We start from the raw sequence: 18,139 nt of genomic DNA, 5'->3' as shown, positions 1-18,139 counted from the left end.
GAAATAATTTGTAAGTATTAAAGGTGGATCAAACATGGTAAACTGAAGCCTTTGTAGACTCTCTAGGCCAGGATAAATAGTGGCAGAATATTTCAGGAAAAACTTGGAGAAGGTTGAATGAAAAATTCAAGATCACGTTATGACGCACAGATTCCAACTTAACAGCCACAGACAGGAAAGCTCAGTTGATGAAGACCAGTGACAGTGAATCATCTTGTTATAAATGCCTTATTCGAAAATTAGCTTCAGCAGCTACGGAACTGATGACACCCTAGATTTTATAGCTAGAAATAACATGAACTTTTCGACTCAGTTAACATAGAGCAGAAAATTAGTAACAGTAAGGTAGCTATAGCATCGCTGACTGGGATATCAATAGGAATGTAATGAAAATTAGAAAGATATTTCTGCTCAGAAAATACGACAAAAGCGTGATTTCTTAGCAAGCGGTGGACCTGCAGGTATTGTCTACAGGGGACACAGCTACCGTTTTAATTAATGTGAAGACAGACCGCCATAGATCGAGTTATTTGATTTACCTGACTAGTTTTGTGCATCCTCAGGATTTTATTGCTTTGATGGAGACTTTTGCATTTGTTTTGAGTCATCAGTCTTCTTACTGGATCGATGCGGACCGCCACGGAAACTTCTCCTGTGTCAGCCTCTTCATCTCAGAGTAGCACTTGCGACTTACATTCGCAATTATTTGTCCACTCTATGTCTTGCTCTACAGTTTTTGCCCTCTACAGCTCCAATTAGCACCATGGAAGTCATTCCCTTATGCCTCAACAGGTATCCTATCATCCTATCTGTTCTCCTTGTCAGCATTTTCCACATATTACTCTTCTCTCCGATTTTGCACAGAAATTCCTCATTCCTTACCTTATCAGTCTACATAATTTTCAATATTTTTCTGCAGAACTATATCTCAAATGCTCTCTACTATTATGGTTTTTTCACACAGTCCATGTTTCACAACCATAAAATTCTATGCTCAAGACGTATATTCTCAGAAATTTCTTCCTCAAATTAAGGCCTATGTTTGAAACAAGTAGACTTCTTTTGGCAAGAAATGTCCGTTTTACTAATGCTAGTCTGCATTTCATGTTGCACTTGCATAGTCTGTCACTAGTAATTATGATTCCAAGGTAGTGAAATTCCTTAACTTCATCTTCTACATCTACATCTACATCCATACTCCGCAAGCCACTTGACGGTGTGAGGCGGATGGTACTTTGAGTACCTCTATCGGTTCTCCCTTCTATTACAGTCTCGTATTGTTCGTGGAAAGAAAGATTGTCGGTATGCCTCTGTGTTTGCTCTATTCTCTCTGACTTTATCCTCATGGTCTCTTCACGAGATATACGTAGGAGGGAGCAATATACTGCTTGACTCCTCGGTGAAGGCATGTTCTCGAAACTTCAACAAGAGCCCGTACCGAGCTACTGAGCGTCTCTCCTGCAGCGTCTTTCAGTGGAGTTTATCTATCATCTCCGTAGCGCTTTCGCGATTGCTAAATGCTCCTGTAACGAGGCGCGCTGCTCTCCGTTGGAACTTCAATATCTCTTCTATCAACCCTATCTGGTACGGGTTCCACACTGGTGAGCAACATTCAAGCAGTGGGCGAACAAGTGTACTGTAACCTACTTCCTTTGTTTTCGGATTGCATTTCCATAAGATCTCAGTCTGACACCTGCTTTACCGACGATCAACTTTATATGATCATTCCATTTTAAATCACTCCTGATAATTTATAGAATTAACTGCTTCCAGTTGCTGACCTGCTATATTGTAGCTAAATGATAAAGGATCTTTCCTTCTATGTATTCGCAGCACATTATACTTGTCTACACTGAGACTCAATTGCCATTCCCTGCACCATGCGTCAATTCGTTGCAGATCCTCCTGCATTTCAGTACAATTTTCCATTGTTACAACCTCTCGATATCCTACAGCAACATCCGCAAACAGCCTATGTGGACTTCCGACGATATCCACAAGGTCATTTATGTATATTGTGAATAGAAACAGTTCTACGACACTCCCCTGCGGCACACCTGAAATCACCCTTACTTCGGAAGACTTCTCTCCATTGAGAATGACATGCTGCATTCTGTTATCTAGGAACTCTTCAATCCAATAACACAATTGGTCTGATAGTCCACATGCTCTTACTTCGTATCATTAAACGACTGTGGGGAACTGTATCGAACGTCTTGCGGAAGTCAAGAAACATGTCATCTACCTGGGAACCCGTGTCTATGGCCTTCTGAGTCTCGTGGTCAAATAGCGCGAGTTGGGTTTCACACGAGCGTCTTTTTCGAAACCCTTGCTGATTTCTGCATAGTAGATGTCTAGTCTCCAGAAAAGTCGTTATACTCGAACACATTACGTGTTCCAAAACTCTACAACTGATCGACGTCAGAGATATGGGTCTATAGTTCTGCACATGTGTTCGACGTCCCTTCTTGAAAACGGGGATGACCTGTGCCCTTTTCCAATCCTCTGGAATGCTACGCCCTTCTAGAGACCTACGGTACACCGCTGCTAGAAGGGGGGCAAGTTCCTTCGCGTACTCTGTGTAAAACCGAACTGGTATCCCATCAGGTCCAGCGGGCTTTCCTCGTTTGAGCGATTTTAATTTATTTTTCTATCCCTCTGTCATCTATTTCGATATCTACCATTTTGTCATCTGTACGACAAACTAGAGAAGGAACAACCGTGCGGTCTTCCTATGTGAAACAGCTTTCGAAAAAGACATTTAGTATTTCATTCTCAATTTCAGTACCATTTTGGTCACAGAGTGTCTGGGCATATTGTTTTGATCCACCTACCACTTTGACATAAGTCCAAAACTTCTTATGATTTTCTGCCAAGTCAGTTTACTTTCGAATTCACTGAACGCCTCTCGAATAGCCCTACTCACACTACATTTCGCGTCGCGAAATTTTTGTTTGTCTGCGAGATTTTGGCTATGTTTATGTTTGCTGTGAAGTTTCCTTTGCTTCCGCAGCAGTTTTCTAACTCAGTTGTGGTACCACGGTGGCTCTTTTCTATCTCTTACGATCTTGCTTGGCACATACTCATCTAATGCATATTGAACGATGGTTTTGAACTTTGTCCACTGATCCTCAGCACTATCTGTACTTGAGACAAAACTTCTGTGTTGAGCCGTCAAGTACTCTTAAATCTGCTTTTTGTCACTTTTGCTAAACAGAAAAATCTTCATACCTTTTTTAATATTTCTATTTACGGCTGAAATCATCGATGCAGTAACCGCTTTGTGATCACTGATTCCCTGTTAAGCGTTAACTGGTTAAAATAGTTCGGGTCTGTTTGTCACCAGAAGGTCTAATATGTTATCGCCACGAGTCGGTTCTCTGTTTAACTGCTCAAGGTAGTTTTCCGATAATGCACTTAAAAAAATTTCACTGGGTTCTTTGTCCCTGCCACCTATTATAAATGTTTGAGTCTCCCAGTCTATCTCTGGTAAATTAAAATCTCCATCCCAAACTATAACATGATCGGGAAATATGCTCGAAATATTTTCCAAATTTTCCTTCAGGTGCTCTGCCACAACAGTTTCTGAGTCAGGAGGCCTATATAGACATCCAGTTACCATGTTTGAGCCTGCTTTAACCGTGACCTTCACCCAAATTATTTCACATTTCGGATCTCCGTCAATTTGCTTCGATACTATTGCACTTTTTATCGCTAGAAACACGCCTCTTCCTTCACTGTGCAACCTGTCTCTTCTTCGTGACCATCAGGCCTGATGTCAGTTTCTTGCTGTTCTCATTTCTGATACTTATCATTACTTTCGTCTTTCTTCGATTTATTCTAAAGCCATATTCTGTACTTACTAGGCTGTCCATTCCATACAGCAGATCACGTAATTCTTCCTCACTTTCACTCAGGGTAGAAATGACATCAGCGAATCGTATCGTTGATACCCTTTCACCTTGAATGTTAACTCCACTCCCAAACCTTTCTTTTATTTCCATAACTGATCTTCGATGTACACATTGCACGATACGGTCGAAACTACAGCCATGTCTTACGTCATTTTTGATCCGAGAACTTCGTTCTTGGTCGTCCACTCTTATGATTCCCTAGTGTCTCTTGTTAATATTGTTTGTTACATGCCTCTCCCTGTAGTTTACCCCTGTTTTTCTTAGAATTTAGAATATCTTGCACCATTTTACACTGTCGAACGCTTTTTCCAGGTCGACAGATCCTACCATCGTGTCGTGATTTTTCTTTAGTCTAGCTTCCATGATCAACCGCAATATCAGAATTGCCTTTTTTGTGCCTTTACCTTTCCTAAAGTTAAAACCGATCGTCATTTAACACATTCTCGATTTTCTTTTCCATTCTTCTGTATATTATTCTTGTAAGTATCTTTTATGCATAAGTTGTTAAGCAGACTGTGCGATAATTCTCGCACTTGTCAGCTCTTGCAGTCTTCGGAATTGTGTGGATGAAGTTTTCACGAAAGACAGATGAGACTCATACATTCCACACATCAAGGTGAATAGTGGTTTTGTTGCCGCTCTCACCAATTACTTTAGAAATTCCGATGGACTGTTGTCTATGCCTTCTGCCTTATTTGATCTTAAGTCCTCCAAAGCCCTTTTAAATTATGATCTTAATATTGGATCCCCTATCTCTGCAAGATCGTCTCTCATTTCTTCTTTTGTCACATAGGCATAACTTCCCCTCATAGAGGCCTTCGCTGTACTCTTTCCATCAATCCGCTCTCCTCTGCATTTAGCAGTGGAACTCCCATTGCACTCTTAATGCTACCACCCCTGCTTTTAGCTTCAACGAAATCGTTTTGACGTTTCTGTATGCTGTCAGTCCTTCCGACAGTCATTTCCTTTACGGTTTCTTCACATTGTTCGTGCAGCCACTTCGTCTTAGCTTCCCTGCACTTCCTATTTATTTCATTCTTCAGCGACTTGTCTTTCCGTATTCCCGAATTTCTCTGAACGTGTTTGTACTTCCTATGCATGCACGCCAAAATTTTTGGCGACGGAGGAGGTATGAGGACTGATGCACCATTTTCACCAATTTTCTTTAAGAGTAAAGGGGAAAGTATTCCCATTTTTCCCCTGGTTCTCTTTTTTTTTTCCTTGCTACAGTAGGGTGTGCTGCTTATATGAAACGAATTATACAATTCAGTCAAATTTTAAGAGTTTATTTATATACGTCGACACACACAAACATTACGCACAGTTACTGTGATCATGTCCGGTCTGTTCCTTGTGTGTTGCAGGCTGTGTGATTGACGCTGCATACTGTAAGCCACAGAATGTGCTGGTATTATTCGTGTTGGGAGTAAGACGAGATGTTGTTGGTGTACAGCCAAGAAGATGGAAACGGTCGAGAGACAGCACGGTAATACCAAAACAAGTACCCTCACAGACACCAACCACATCGGACAATATTTCAAGCCCTTTTTTGGCGTTTGTGTGATCATGTGTTTTTTCAGACAGATGAATGTGCAGTGAGGCGGCGGTCTGTGCGTACACCGTACTTGGAGGACCGGGTACTGTCTCTCGACTGTTTCCATCTGGTTGGCCGTACACAAACACGGTCTGGGCATTTCCGCGACACAAATACGAGACCATTCTCCTGCTTACAAATCGCGCAGCCTGCAACTCACAAGGAACAGATGGCATGTAGTCAGAGGAACTTTTATTCGTCAGCGCTATCTACAGTGGCAACGATGTATTTCCGGACACATGTTCATACGACCTTTCTTGCTCCATTTAGAGTCACAAATCTGTCACTGCAGTTTGTCGGTGATAGAAATGTTCACCTTGTATAAACAATAAATGATTAAGAACAGTATAGGGTTAATACAAAATGGTTTTCTTTACCTTTTTATGGGTACTTTGCTAAACGACCATAATTCATCGAAAACGCTCACCTTGTGATTTGCATCCTAAAAGAGTGAAAACGTTATTAGAAACATTTTGCCGAAGTTGCCATATTTCCAGTTTTGTATGATTTTTTCAGTAATTTTAAATTACTTTGAGTCATGTTTAGACCCTTCTTAGACCATTTCTTGTCTCTGCAGTATCAATTTTTGGCATATTTTTACAGGCGTGACGTACCTGTTGCATAGAGACAGCATTCATTAGTGAAGAAATGCTGACGGGAAACATAGTTTGGTGACCCTTGAACCCTTTCGATGACCATACAACGTTTACCATGTCTCCACCCTGTCAGTGAAAATTGCATTTACGCCTCAAATTGAATACTACGTGCATAATTGACGTGCATAAGTACGTTAACATATAATGACACCGAAAAATGCTACGTGGTTCACGAGAACATTATGTTAAGAATATATGGTAAAAATTTTGACGATGTGCCACGAATATAAATTATTCCCATAACTGATACTTTTACTACGCGAAAATCATAGTTTCCAGGGTGGGTCTGGATAGCGCATACAGATTTTCAAAAACGGGAAGTGACGTTCCTAGGTAAATGTATAAAGAAGGTACAGTTAAAATTTGAACCATTTGCCATGGTTAGTTATTTTAGATAATTGCGGCCCACTGTGCAAATACGGCAAAAAGCGGTTCTGACTTTCAGGAAAATACGTTAAATTTGAACCTCTGGACCTCGGTAACGGTCAATTATATCGAAGAAAGTTTCAACATTCAGCGAGAACATTATATTAAGAAAGTATGGCAAAAATTTCGGCGATCTTTCACGAACATAAATTATGCACGTGGCCCACCACGCAGTTGGTACTTTTCGTAATCTTGGTTTTTCGTAGTTTCTTCAAAAACCGCAAGTGAACATATGGTGCCATCCTGAGTCACCTATGATCCATCCTACACACACCTAAGGCAGAAGAACCAAGTGATTTGCTCAATTTTCTTGGACTGGAGGAATTGTGTACATTGAGCATTAGCTCGGTTTATTTGTTGTGTAAGTAACAGAAAAACTGAAAATTAACAAAAAAAACTGGTTTCCGCTGAGAAACTCGATCTCACAATCTTCTGCTAAATGTTCTCATTTCGCTGTGTCAATTGCTACCTGGATTCTGCGCTAACATAAATGCCTGATGTTTCCACCCGACGCGGGCCAAGAACGCAATTTTTAATAAACACTACTACTTGAAGCTCTCACCTCTGTCACTTCCATTTCTGGCCAAACCCTGTATATACCATGAATGTGGATGACATCGGCAATGACGTATAGGCGCTGCCCCCTTGCAAAGCCATTATGCAACAATAGTCGCATACTGTCAGAAGAGGTACCTACTGACACGATTCTGTTTGTAAAGCCGGAAATGCTTATCCTCCTTTTTCCATCTATTGTACTATAAGTTTTTTTCCTTATTTTGTTACCTGAAGATATGACATTTCTGTGTCTTCATATGTTGTAATTGTTTTACTATTTGTATATATATATATGTATTTATGTCGATGTATAATTGGTTTGTTTTGTAAATATTATTTGTATTTTACGCTGGGTCTTGCCTAGGGAAAACTATGCTATCGAACGAGTACATTGATAGGTCGTGTGGAGAACCAAAGTGTTTAGGATCTTTGGTAGTGTTAACAGTGCCGCGTGGAGCGCGGGCAGAGCAGAGAGAGTCTGGCTGGGGTAGGGCGGTGGAGCAGGTGTGTTGGGTGACGCTCCCACTAGTTGCCGGCCTTTCGGGGTTTGGCAGCATGTAATTGCGCTCGACTTGCTATGATAGTTTCTGACATGGTGTCGCGGACGGGAAGCATTAGCTGGTGCACATCCAGAGCCCGTTTCGCCCGCTGACAGTGTCGAGAAGAAGGCGCGCCAACATCCAGCTTCTGCAACAGCGACGGCCGACAATGAGTGACTGTCGCCACCTCCTCGATCGACGACTTCAAACCTTCAATCAACCAACAAGGATGACTTGAAGCAGGTAAGGTTTCAGAACTGTATGGCAGACCTCAGCTTTTCAAACTGTTTCAAAATTACAGCAACGTAGCATGAACCTTTGTTACTCATTTCCCCAATTGCATTACCAAGCAGGCTCCCTTCCTTTTCCGGAATGAACCCGAGTGTCATTGAAAATCAAACGCCAGCATTAAAGTAATATCATTCCATTTCACTGCTTTAATTTCAAAGTTCAATTAAAGTATTCATAGCTGGCTACAATATTTAGATTACACAAGCATAAATTAAGAGTGCAAGTTTTGTTACCATATTTTAGCTTACCTGTGACTGCAACTCAGCTTGGTACGTACTAAATTTTACTATTGTTAATTGTTCAGAATCATTTAATTCAAGTTCAAAGTTAAATCTTTTATTTCTAAATTGCGTTGATTCAAGTAGCTTTTAAAATGATTGTTGAGGTAGCCCAAGACTAACCTTATTTTATCGAATTTCGTAGTGCTTCAGAAACAAAGTTCACTATTAATTTCAGTCACTAAATTGACTTTCAATTTTGTGGTTTTATCAATTCTTTTGTTAAATTAAGTCAGAGCGTAGCGAAATTTATTACTTCTGACAAACATTCAGTTTTCACACAGTACGTGTCAACCTTCAGTTGCCACGCTTTAGTGCTAATTATATGTACAATAACTTTTCTTTTTCACTTATTATAGCAGTTGTCCATAGGACTGGCGACCGTAATTTTCCCAAAATCTCAAATATCTAATTAACGCCAATTAATTGTTAACGTAACGACCGCAAATTTACTTTCTTTATTAATTTTACCCTTTTCTCAAAATTAATTTCCACCAATTTCATTTGAATTTTTCCTTTCATTTAGATGTAACCCTTTCCTCCCTCTTTACCGACAAATTAACTTCGGTGACGATTGCTTTTCCCAAATTTCCATTAGGTGCACGTGGTTTAATTTTCACTGTCATTAAGGTCGATAAGTGAGGGGGAGGTTACATGTTGAAGTGCAGATAACAAGCACATCACAGTGCGGGAGTGAAATGGTGTGGCAACTGAAAACATACTCCAAAGGTGAAGGAAGAAAGGGACGAAGATTTTGATGTTCCGTCCTCCTTCGAGATCGAATAAAGATCGAGCGCCCCTGGGAAAAGCTTACTGCTGGCTAATTCTTCTCAAGCCAGGACACCAAGGATAAACATAAATGTGAACAAAAGGTCCTTTTCAGAACCACTCTTAAAAATGACTTCAGTTGACACTGAAAATTTATCTGTAAATAGAATTTTTTACTCTCTGACATGTACAGCAAATGCCAATACGATATTTTAAAGTTGCAAGAAACCCATAGAGGACCTACTAACGACACATCAGAAATAAAAGGCATGACACTAGCTTCAGATAGACCCCATGAAAAACGCGGGAGTGCTGTATTCATAGACCACTGCCTCATATTTCGATCGGCGGCAGTGGCGCATATAGTTAATACAGAAGTAGTTACAATCGAATTGAAGACACGATGATCTCCTTCTACAATCCACCTGGGACAGATTTCAGATTTAGATATCCAAGTAAGCTCCAAAATCAGTCAGTCAAGTTCACAATCGAAGATTTCCTTAGTCATAACACAACATGGAGCTGTGAAGAGACAGATTACAATGGCAAGAAGTCGAAAGACGGGCAGGAAGATCTGGACTCAAGCTTATAATTAATCCAAGATCACCAACCTCTTTCATCAGTGGACGATGGGAACGTGGATAAATCCTGACAACATATTTGTAACAGATCGAACAGCTCAGCAATCAGTAGTCAGTAGAAGACGCCCTACCAAGGACTCATCATAGACTGACCGTAAAACCTGTAGTGTGCCAAGATATTATGCCATTTAAAAGGTGGCTCAAATCCAAGAAGACACCTTGGAGATTTTTCACAGAAGAACTGGCTACTGAGATTCATGAGCTACCTCCAATCGCTAGCTCTTATGACACATTTATACAGCTCACCAGACGAATATCTCGGGAACACATCCCTAGAGGCTGCCCGAAGGAATACTAGCTGAATTTAATAACAACATAGAAATAACCCTAGAAAAATGTAAGCAGCTTTATAGTATCGATCTATTCCCTAAAGACACCTTGCAGACTTGAGAGGAGCTGCTCAGAGCCTTACCAGGGAGAAGTGGTGTAACTTAGCCACATCACTGGGTATGAAAAAGAACAGCAGAAAAGCATGGAGCCTACTCAGGAATATCGGCAATGACCCAACAATCTCCAAAACACTGACACTGGTGTTTTGCCAAATCAAATCGCCCATCAGCTTCTACTCAATGGGAAAACCGCCCACAGATTATCCCGGCTTTCGATCATAAAAGACTGGGAAAATGAACATTTACTTGAGGCTCCTGCCATAGTTGTGGAGCTGCGGATGATAACAGACGAAATGAAAAATAATAAGTTAGCTGGCCAAGACGATTTAAGGATCGAACAAATTAAATAAACATTTTGGGCCAAAAACCCTCAGTTACCTCACGGACCTAATGAGCAACTGCTTCAACACCAGCCAAGCCCCAAGGTCTGGAGAACACCCTCCCAACAGATGTTAGGAACTTTCGTCCAGTATCTCTGCAATGTCACTTATTTAATGCTCTCGAGAGAGTAGTGCCGATCAGAATATCCAAACCTGTAGTTGAGGTCCTAAGGCCTGAACAAGACGGTTTTAGACCAGGACGCTCATGCAGTGGGAAAATTTTGAATTTAACACAGCACGTTGACGACAGATATGAAAGAAAGGAGGTGACTGGCGCGGCTTTCAATGCTCTCAACGCAGCTTATGATACTATTAACCACAGTAACTGATATACTACGTTTACCATTTGAATAAGAATTTTTGATTTTCACAATTCGTGCAGTGTTTACAGAGAATGTTGAAACGCAGGGAAGAAATAGTAGGTGGAGAAACCAAAAAGAGTGGTCTCGCTCAGGGTAGTGTATTACCTCCATTGCCGCGCGGGGTAGCCGTGCGGTCTTGGGGCCTTGCCACGGTTCGCGCGGCTCCCCCCCGTCGGAGGTTCGAGTCCTCTCTTGAGCATGGGTGAGTGTGTTGTCGCTAGCATAAGTTAGTTTAAGTTAGGTTAAGTAGTGTGTAAGCCAAGGGACCGACGACCTTAGCAGTTTGGTCCCATAGAACTTACCACAAATTTCCAAATTTTATTACATTGCTGTTTATTATACGCACTAGTGGCCAACCAGCGTTTGCGATGGGAGGCATTTTATGTATGATGATGACACAGGAGTGGCTGCCCAAGGGAACATCTAAGAGGAAGCGAAGAAGCAATTAAGTAGTAGCCTTCAAATATTGGCGGATTACTATCGTCAAAACCACCTGAAACCCATCCCAGCAAAGAGGCAAGTTTGCAGGTTCCACCTGAGGAATAAGGAAGTCAAATGAAAATTCAATGTCAGTTGGAAAGGGTAAGAGCTAGAGCACTACTACACTGCCAAATACTTAGGTGTGAAGTTGCACAAAAAACTTTGTCATTTAAACAGCAGTGTTTAATGACCAAGCAAAAGGTCAATGCTAGGAATAATATCATTCATAGCCCACCGGAGTGGCCGTGCGGTTCTAGGCGCTACAATCTGGAGCCGCGTGACCGCTACGGTCGCAGGTTCGAATCCTGTCTCGGGCATGGATGTTTGTGATGTCCTTAGGTTAGTTAGGTTTAAGTAGCTCTAAGTTCTAGGCGACTGATGACCTCAGAAGTTCAGTCGCATAGTGCTCAGAGCCAGCCAATATCATTCACAAACCGACGAGCACAAACTGGACTGCTGACCCACAATATATTAGGACAACAGCCATTGCACTCAGTTTGTCGGCAGCTCAGTACGCCGTGCTTGTGTGGAAGAATTCGATTCACGTGCGGAAATGTTAAAGGAAAATGAAGAATACAGAAGTACAACTCGCTGAGGAATGAAATACTTCGGAAGTGCAGGGAAGCTAAGACGAAATGGTTACAAGAAAAATATGAAAAATTGAAAAAGAAATGGTTATCGGGAGGACTGTCTCAGCACACAGGAAACTCAAAACAGCCTTCGGTGGAACTACGAATGAGGGGGGTAACATTAAAAATGCAACGGGAATTCCACTGTTAAACGCAGAGGAGAGAGCGGGTTGGTGGAAAGAGCACATTGAAGGCCTCTATGACGGGGAAGTTTTGACTTATGTGATAGAAACAGGAGGACGAGTTGATTTGGAAGAGATAGGGGATCCGGTATGAGAATCAGAATTTAAGAGAGCTTTGGAAGACTTAAGATCAAATAAAGCAAATGAGATGGATAACATTCCATCAGAATATCTAAAATCATTGAGGGAAGTGGCAACAAAACGACTATTCATGTTGGTGTGTAGAATATGTAAGCCTGACTTCTGTAAAAATATCATTCACACAGTTCCGAAGACTGCAAGAGCTGAAAGTGCGAGACTTATCGCACAATCAGCTTAATAACTCATGAATCATCGTTACTTACAAGAATCATATACAGACGAATGGGAAAGAAAATTAAGCATGTGTTAGATAACGATCAGTTTGGCTTTAGGAAAGGAAAAGGCACCAGAGAAACGATTCTGAAATTGCGGTTGACAGTGGGAGCAACACTAAAAAAATGTCAAGGCACGTTCATAGGATTTGTCGAACTGGAAAAAGCATTCGACAATGTAAAATGGTGTATGATTTTCGAAATTGGCCGCGCGGGGTAGCCGCGTGGTCTAGGGCGTCTTCCCACGGTCCGCGCGGCTCTCTCTGTCGGAGGTTCGAGTTCTCCCTCGGGCATAGGTGTGCGTGTGTGTGTGTGTTGTCCTTAGCTAAGTTAGTTTAAGTTAGATTAAGTAGTGCGTAAGCTTAGGGATCTATGATATCCGCAGTTCGGACCCATAAGACCTTACCACAAGTGTCCACTTTCTAATTTTCGAAATTCATAGAAAAATAGGGGTAAGCTATAGGGAGAGACGGGTCATTTACAGTGTGTAAGAGTGGACGATCACGAATGAAGTGTTCGGATTAACAAGCGTGTAACACAGGGATGTAGTCTTTCGCTCCTGCTGTTCAATCTGCACATCGACGAAACATTGATGGAAATGAAAGAAAACTTCAGGAGTGGAATTGGAATTCAAGGTGGAAGGATATGAATTATACGATTCGCTAATGACATTGCTATTCTGAGTAAAAGTGAAGACGAACTACATGATCTGCTGAATGGAATGAACAGTCTAATGAGTGCAGAACATGGATTGAGAGTAAATCGAGGAAAGTAACGAGAAATGGCAGAAATGAGAAAAGCGAAAAACTTAACATAAGGATTGATAATCACGAGGCATATGAAGTTAAGGAATTCTACCACCTAGGCAGCAAAACAATCAATGAAGGAGGGAGCAAGAACGCTATCAAACTAGACTAGCACACTCAAAACAGGCATTCCTGAGCAAGCCATGTCTACTAGTATCTAACATAGGCCTCTTAATATGAGGAAGAAGTTTCTGAGAATATACGTTTGGAGCACAGCATTGTATGGTTGTGAAACGTGGACTGTGGGAAAACCAGAATAAAAGAAAATCGAAGCATGTGGTATGTGGTGCTGCAGACGAATGTTGAAAATTAGTTGGACTGACAGGGTAAGGATGGGGAGGTTCTGCGCAGAATCGGAAAGGAAAGTAATATGTGGAAATCACTGACAAGAAGAAGGGACTGAATGATCGGACATCTGTTAAGACATCAGGGAATGACTTCCGTTTTACAAGAGAGAGCTGTAGAGGTCAAAAATTGTTGAGAAAGACAGAGAGTGGAACACATCCAGCAGATAACTGAGGACGTAGGTTGCAATTGCTGCTCTGGCACATTAAAGGCATTCGTGGTGGGCGGTATCAAACCAGTCAGAAGACTGAAGATTCAGAAAACAAAAAAAGCCATCTGCGTAGCTGCTTATTGGGCAACACATATTTAAAGTCTTCATTTTATTACAGTTTACGTATACTAGTTTTTAACGCTTGTGGACTCGGAAAATAAGTAAATGTCCCATCGACATATAGGTCATTAGAGACGGAGCACACGCTTGGATTGTTTCAGGGACGGGAAAGCAAATCGGTCGAGCTCTTTCAAAGGAATCATTTGCCTCGAACGATTTAGGAAAATTATGGGAAACATGAATTTTGATGGCTGGACGCGGATATGAACTGTCTTCCTTTCGAATGCGGGTCCACTCTGTCCAGAGTTGAAGAATGCGAGACAGCACGACTGTTGTGAGCAAAACGTCTAAATGTCACATAAATTAACCGTAAAATTCTCGTAGTTTGTGGACGAAATGCAATGTCACGTCCCGTCCCAGTGAAACAGAGCCAACAGTTTCAACAAGGCCTCATAGACCTGAATGATACTGATGGGGGAGGATGGCTATCAACGTTAACCACAGAAAACAACGTCCAGCAATCGAGGAACTGATTCGCAGCAATCACAGATTTTCCAATGATGGTGACGTTCGCACTGTGGCTCCGTAACCAAATATTAATTCGGTTGGTAAACCGTTCCGATCTTTCTTCACAGAGAGATATTGACTATGTTGAAATGTAGTGTCATGAATCTTTGTCACTTTGAGTCTGAAGCAGCATTCAATAAAAGTTGCTTGGCCTGTCATAACTTCTTTTATAAAGTCCCCTGTTATATTATACATTACACTGAACAGCGGGGAAGCCAGTCTGTTAGTTAAATGGTTCTGTCTTTTAAACGCTCGCACCTTCTCGGTAGCGAGCGTAATTCTCTGAACTGCATCACCCCAGAGATTATACCCTCTCTGTACTGTCCTTTGACCTTACAGTGTTTGTCGCGCGAATTCAATTTGTAATGGCTTAAGTTCTCCACTCGGGCTCAATTTGCCTTTGATTCTGTAATGAATATGTACTCGGGCTGACGTCATTATGTCGCCTGGGGTTATTAATTCCTTAACGCACAAACGCTCTCTCGCGTGATAGCTATAGTACCACATCCATAGTGTGTTCAAAGACCTACTGTGCGGCCGATTCAGTAACCTGACAACTTGAGCGCAGGGACCAGATTTCCTAGCAGCGCCGAAAAACTCATCTATCCCTGGTTAGACCATACCGCTAAGACCGAGTCATTAAGCAGTGTCCGAGAAACATTTTTTGACAGATTAGCAATTCAAATAACGAAATTTGCCTTCTGTACTACTGCTCTACAATTTTTAGCCTCGTCCTCTGTATCGTAAGGTCTGTCTCCCATTTCCATTTCTGAGCACTTGTTGTCTGGCGGCGGAATACACAAGGTGCCCATAAAATCTGTTTACGAACACTTTCAAGCTGTTTACGATTGTGTCAAGGAAATAATATTCATGGTAATGCCTAACTGATCACAAGCAGTTTATAGGGCAAAAAAGAAAGTAAGTCACATATCCCTTACATACATTATTTTAAGTTTGTAAAGTTCGTTTCAGTTCTTCACTTAGTTGATGTAATATTCGATGAATACTTAACCTCGGCTGAAAAAGAATAGAATCGGGAATAAAGGTAAGTCCACTTTCTGTCAAAGTCATTTATATAAACATTTATTACGACAAAATTCCTAAATAACTACGGCACCCACGTGACCGGTGTCGGCAGTTTATTAGCATTTTTAGATGTGATTAACCCAATAACAACTTCGTCAGAAAATATAAATATTCATGAAACTTCCTGGCATATTGAATGTATAAGCCTAACTGAGACTCGAACTCGGGACCTTTGCCTTTCGGAGGCAAATGCTCTCCCAACTGAGCTACGAAGCACAACTCTGGACGCCTCCTCACAGCTTCAGTTCTGCCAGTACCACGTCTCCTACCTTCCAGACTTAACAGAAGCTCTTCTGCGAAACTTGCAGAACTAGCACTCCTGGAAAGATATTGCGGAGACATGGCTTAGCAACAAAGTGGGGGATGTTTTCAGAATGAGATTTTCACTCTGCAGCAGAGTGTGTGCTGATATGAAACTTCCAGTCAGATGAAAACTGTGTGCCGAATCGAGACTCGAACTCGGGACCTTTGATTTTCACGGGCAAGTCCTCTACCAACTTTTTTTTTTTTTTTTAATTTGAAGCGAAGCCAGCTCCCGAAATTGGTAGACAAGCATTCATTCATTTTCTTAAAATTTACCGCTTTTTCAAGGAAGGTAAGAGAAACAGAAACCTTTATTACTCACAAAACCATAGTACACCCTTATATGTTATAACTGTCCTCGAAGGAACCTCGCTGCCGTCCTACCATGCTTGTCGCTCTAACGAAGTAGGCGAGTGTCAGCAACAAAGCCAAAGTTGGGCAACCTCCGACACCCTTAAAAAAGTATTTATAGATATTAAAACAGAATTCAAAGAAACATTCCATTGCTAGCTGTGTAAGTGTTAGTTCTTCCTGAGTAGCATAATCTCTTAGTTTTCCTAAGCTGATCACTTCAGTTGGTCATTTTCACAGCGACAGCTCCGCCGCACATCTTTGCGCACTCAGCGCAGCCCAAGTACGTGGCGGGTCCGCGAAAACCGTTCCTACGAAATTTGCATACCAATCCTTGTACTTCCGTAGCCGTGACAGTTTTGTGTGGCCATCCTGCAAGTACTGCCAGTAATCCAGTACGCTCAGTACGTTCGGACGTGTGTCTCTATATATGTAATGGACCGTCATACCGGTGATCCACGCCACTGCGTTCATCTTATGACGCGGAAAATACCTCTGGAAAAAATACTACGTCGAAAGATATTGCTGTATATATAGTACGCCGTATGAACGCTGTCATCTTCCTTGCTAGAGTCCAGACAGCCAACGCCTCGCCGCAGTCCAGCCGGTTGCCGGCGGTATCCACCATACCATATTGCTGACACAAGGGCGAATCCGCCAAATGTGTTGCGTACTTTTTGTCATTCGTTGGGTATTTCCGGTTCACTACAATGTACCATATTGACCGGACTGTTGTAGGTAGGTGGGGGAGGTGCACCGTGCAAAACAGCGCGTGCTAATTAAAGGCAGGATGTTTCCGTTCCACCATGTTCCGGCCTATCTGTCGAAGAAGCAGATAGTACACGTCTTTCGACGTCGACTGTCGGGACGTCGGTAAACACTCTTGTGGTGTGCGTACTGTAAGACCTTCGGTACACACACCATCAGATTATTTGACTTGTCGCTCTAACGAAGTAGGAGAGTGTCAGCAATATGTCTCGTGGTCTTATAGTGGCATGGTTATCTTCTGCCGTTAGGTCAGACGATAGAAATGTCACTTGCTCGCTTAGAGTAGCAGATTGACGGTGACCAACTTTAAACAGAACTTAATTAATTTTCACACACATTTATTAAAATAATAAAAAGGGTAGACATTACGTAACTTGATTCTGGATGCTGTTTACAATTGACAATCTGAAGTTCCTTTGGTCTTGGTACGTTAATCTTATTCTCACATATCTCTTCATGGCTATGTACAGGAATTTGATAATCTTATTAGGCGCACACAGAAACTTGACTATAGACTAATGCAGACTAAGGCAGACTGACTAATCGGAGGTCTGTACACTCGTTATAATACCTCGAGCGTTCAGGTATCACTGCGCGAGTGTGATCCGCGAGGAGAAAAGGTTCTACGTTAGCAGCCATCTCATTGGCTGCGTGACATATTAATACGCAGATCGGCGGAAGAAGAATTTGGTCCGTCTCCAAGATAGCGCCATCTCGTAGTGCGGAGACGGACGAGCGCTGCGCCTGCGCTGTTGTGCTTAGCGGGGCGCGCTCTAGTGGGAAAGTTGTGTACGCGCTGACTACGCGGAACTATCTACACAACAACTCTCGAACGTAACTGTGTTGAACGACGAACGTGCGCACGTACGTTAACGGGGGCGATATATGGCCGACACTGACTGCGGGAAGAGGCGATGTTGGTAACAGTTCTTCGATGATCGTCCCCCAAAGCGAGTGATTCCTGTTGGGCCACCGTTTTAGCATAGTATTAATATCTATGGCACGCGCCTTCTAGTGAACATTCACTAAACTAAAGCCCCTATCTCGAGCTGGGAGGATAAGGGTGTTGTACTGTACGTTAAAGAGGTGTCCCAGGCTTACATAGTACCCAAAAGCCGTCTGAATCCTCATAGCCATCGTGCGCGTCAAGGGGAGAAGGTGTGTCAGGTAAAACACCAAGGGAGCAAGATAGAGAATGATGAGTG

Source organism: Schistocerca nitens, chromosome 2 (genome assembly GCF_023898315.1).
Source record: "Schistocerca nitens isolate TAMUIC-IGC-003100 chromosome 2, iqSchNite1.1, whole genome shotgun sequence".
In the NCBI taxonomy this organism is placed as follows: Eukaryota; Metazoa; Arthropoda; class Insecta; order Orthoptera; family Acrididae; genus Schistocerca; species Schistocerca nitens.
This window is presented reverse-complemented; position numbering follows the sequence as displayed.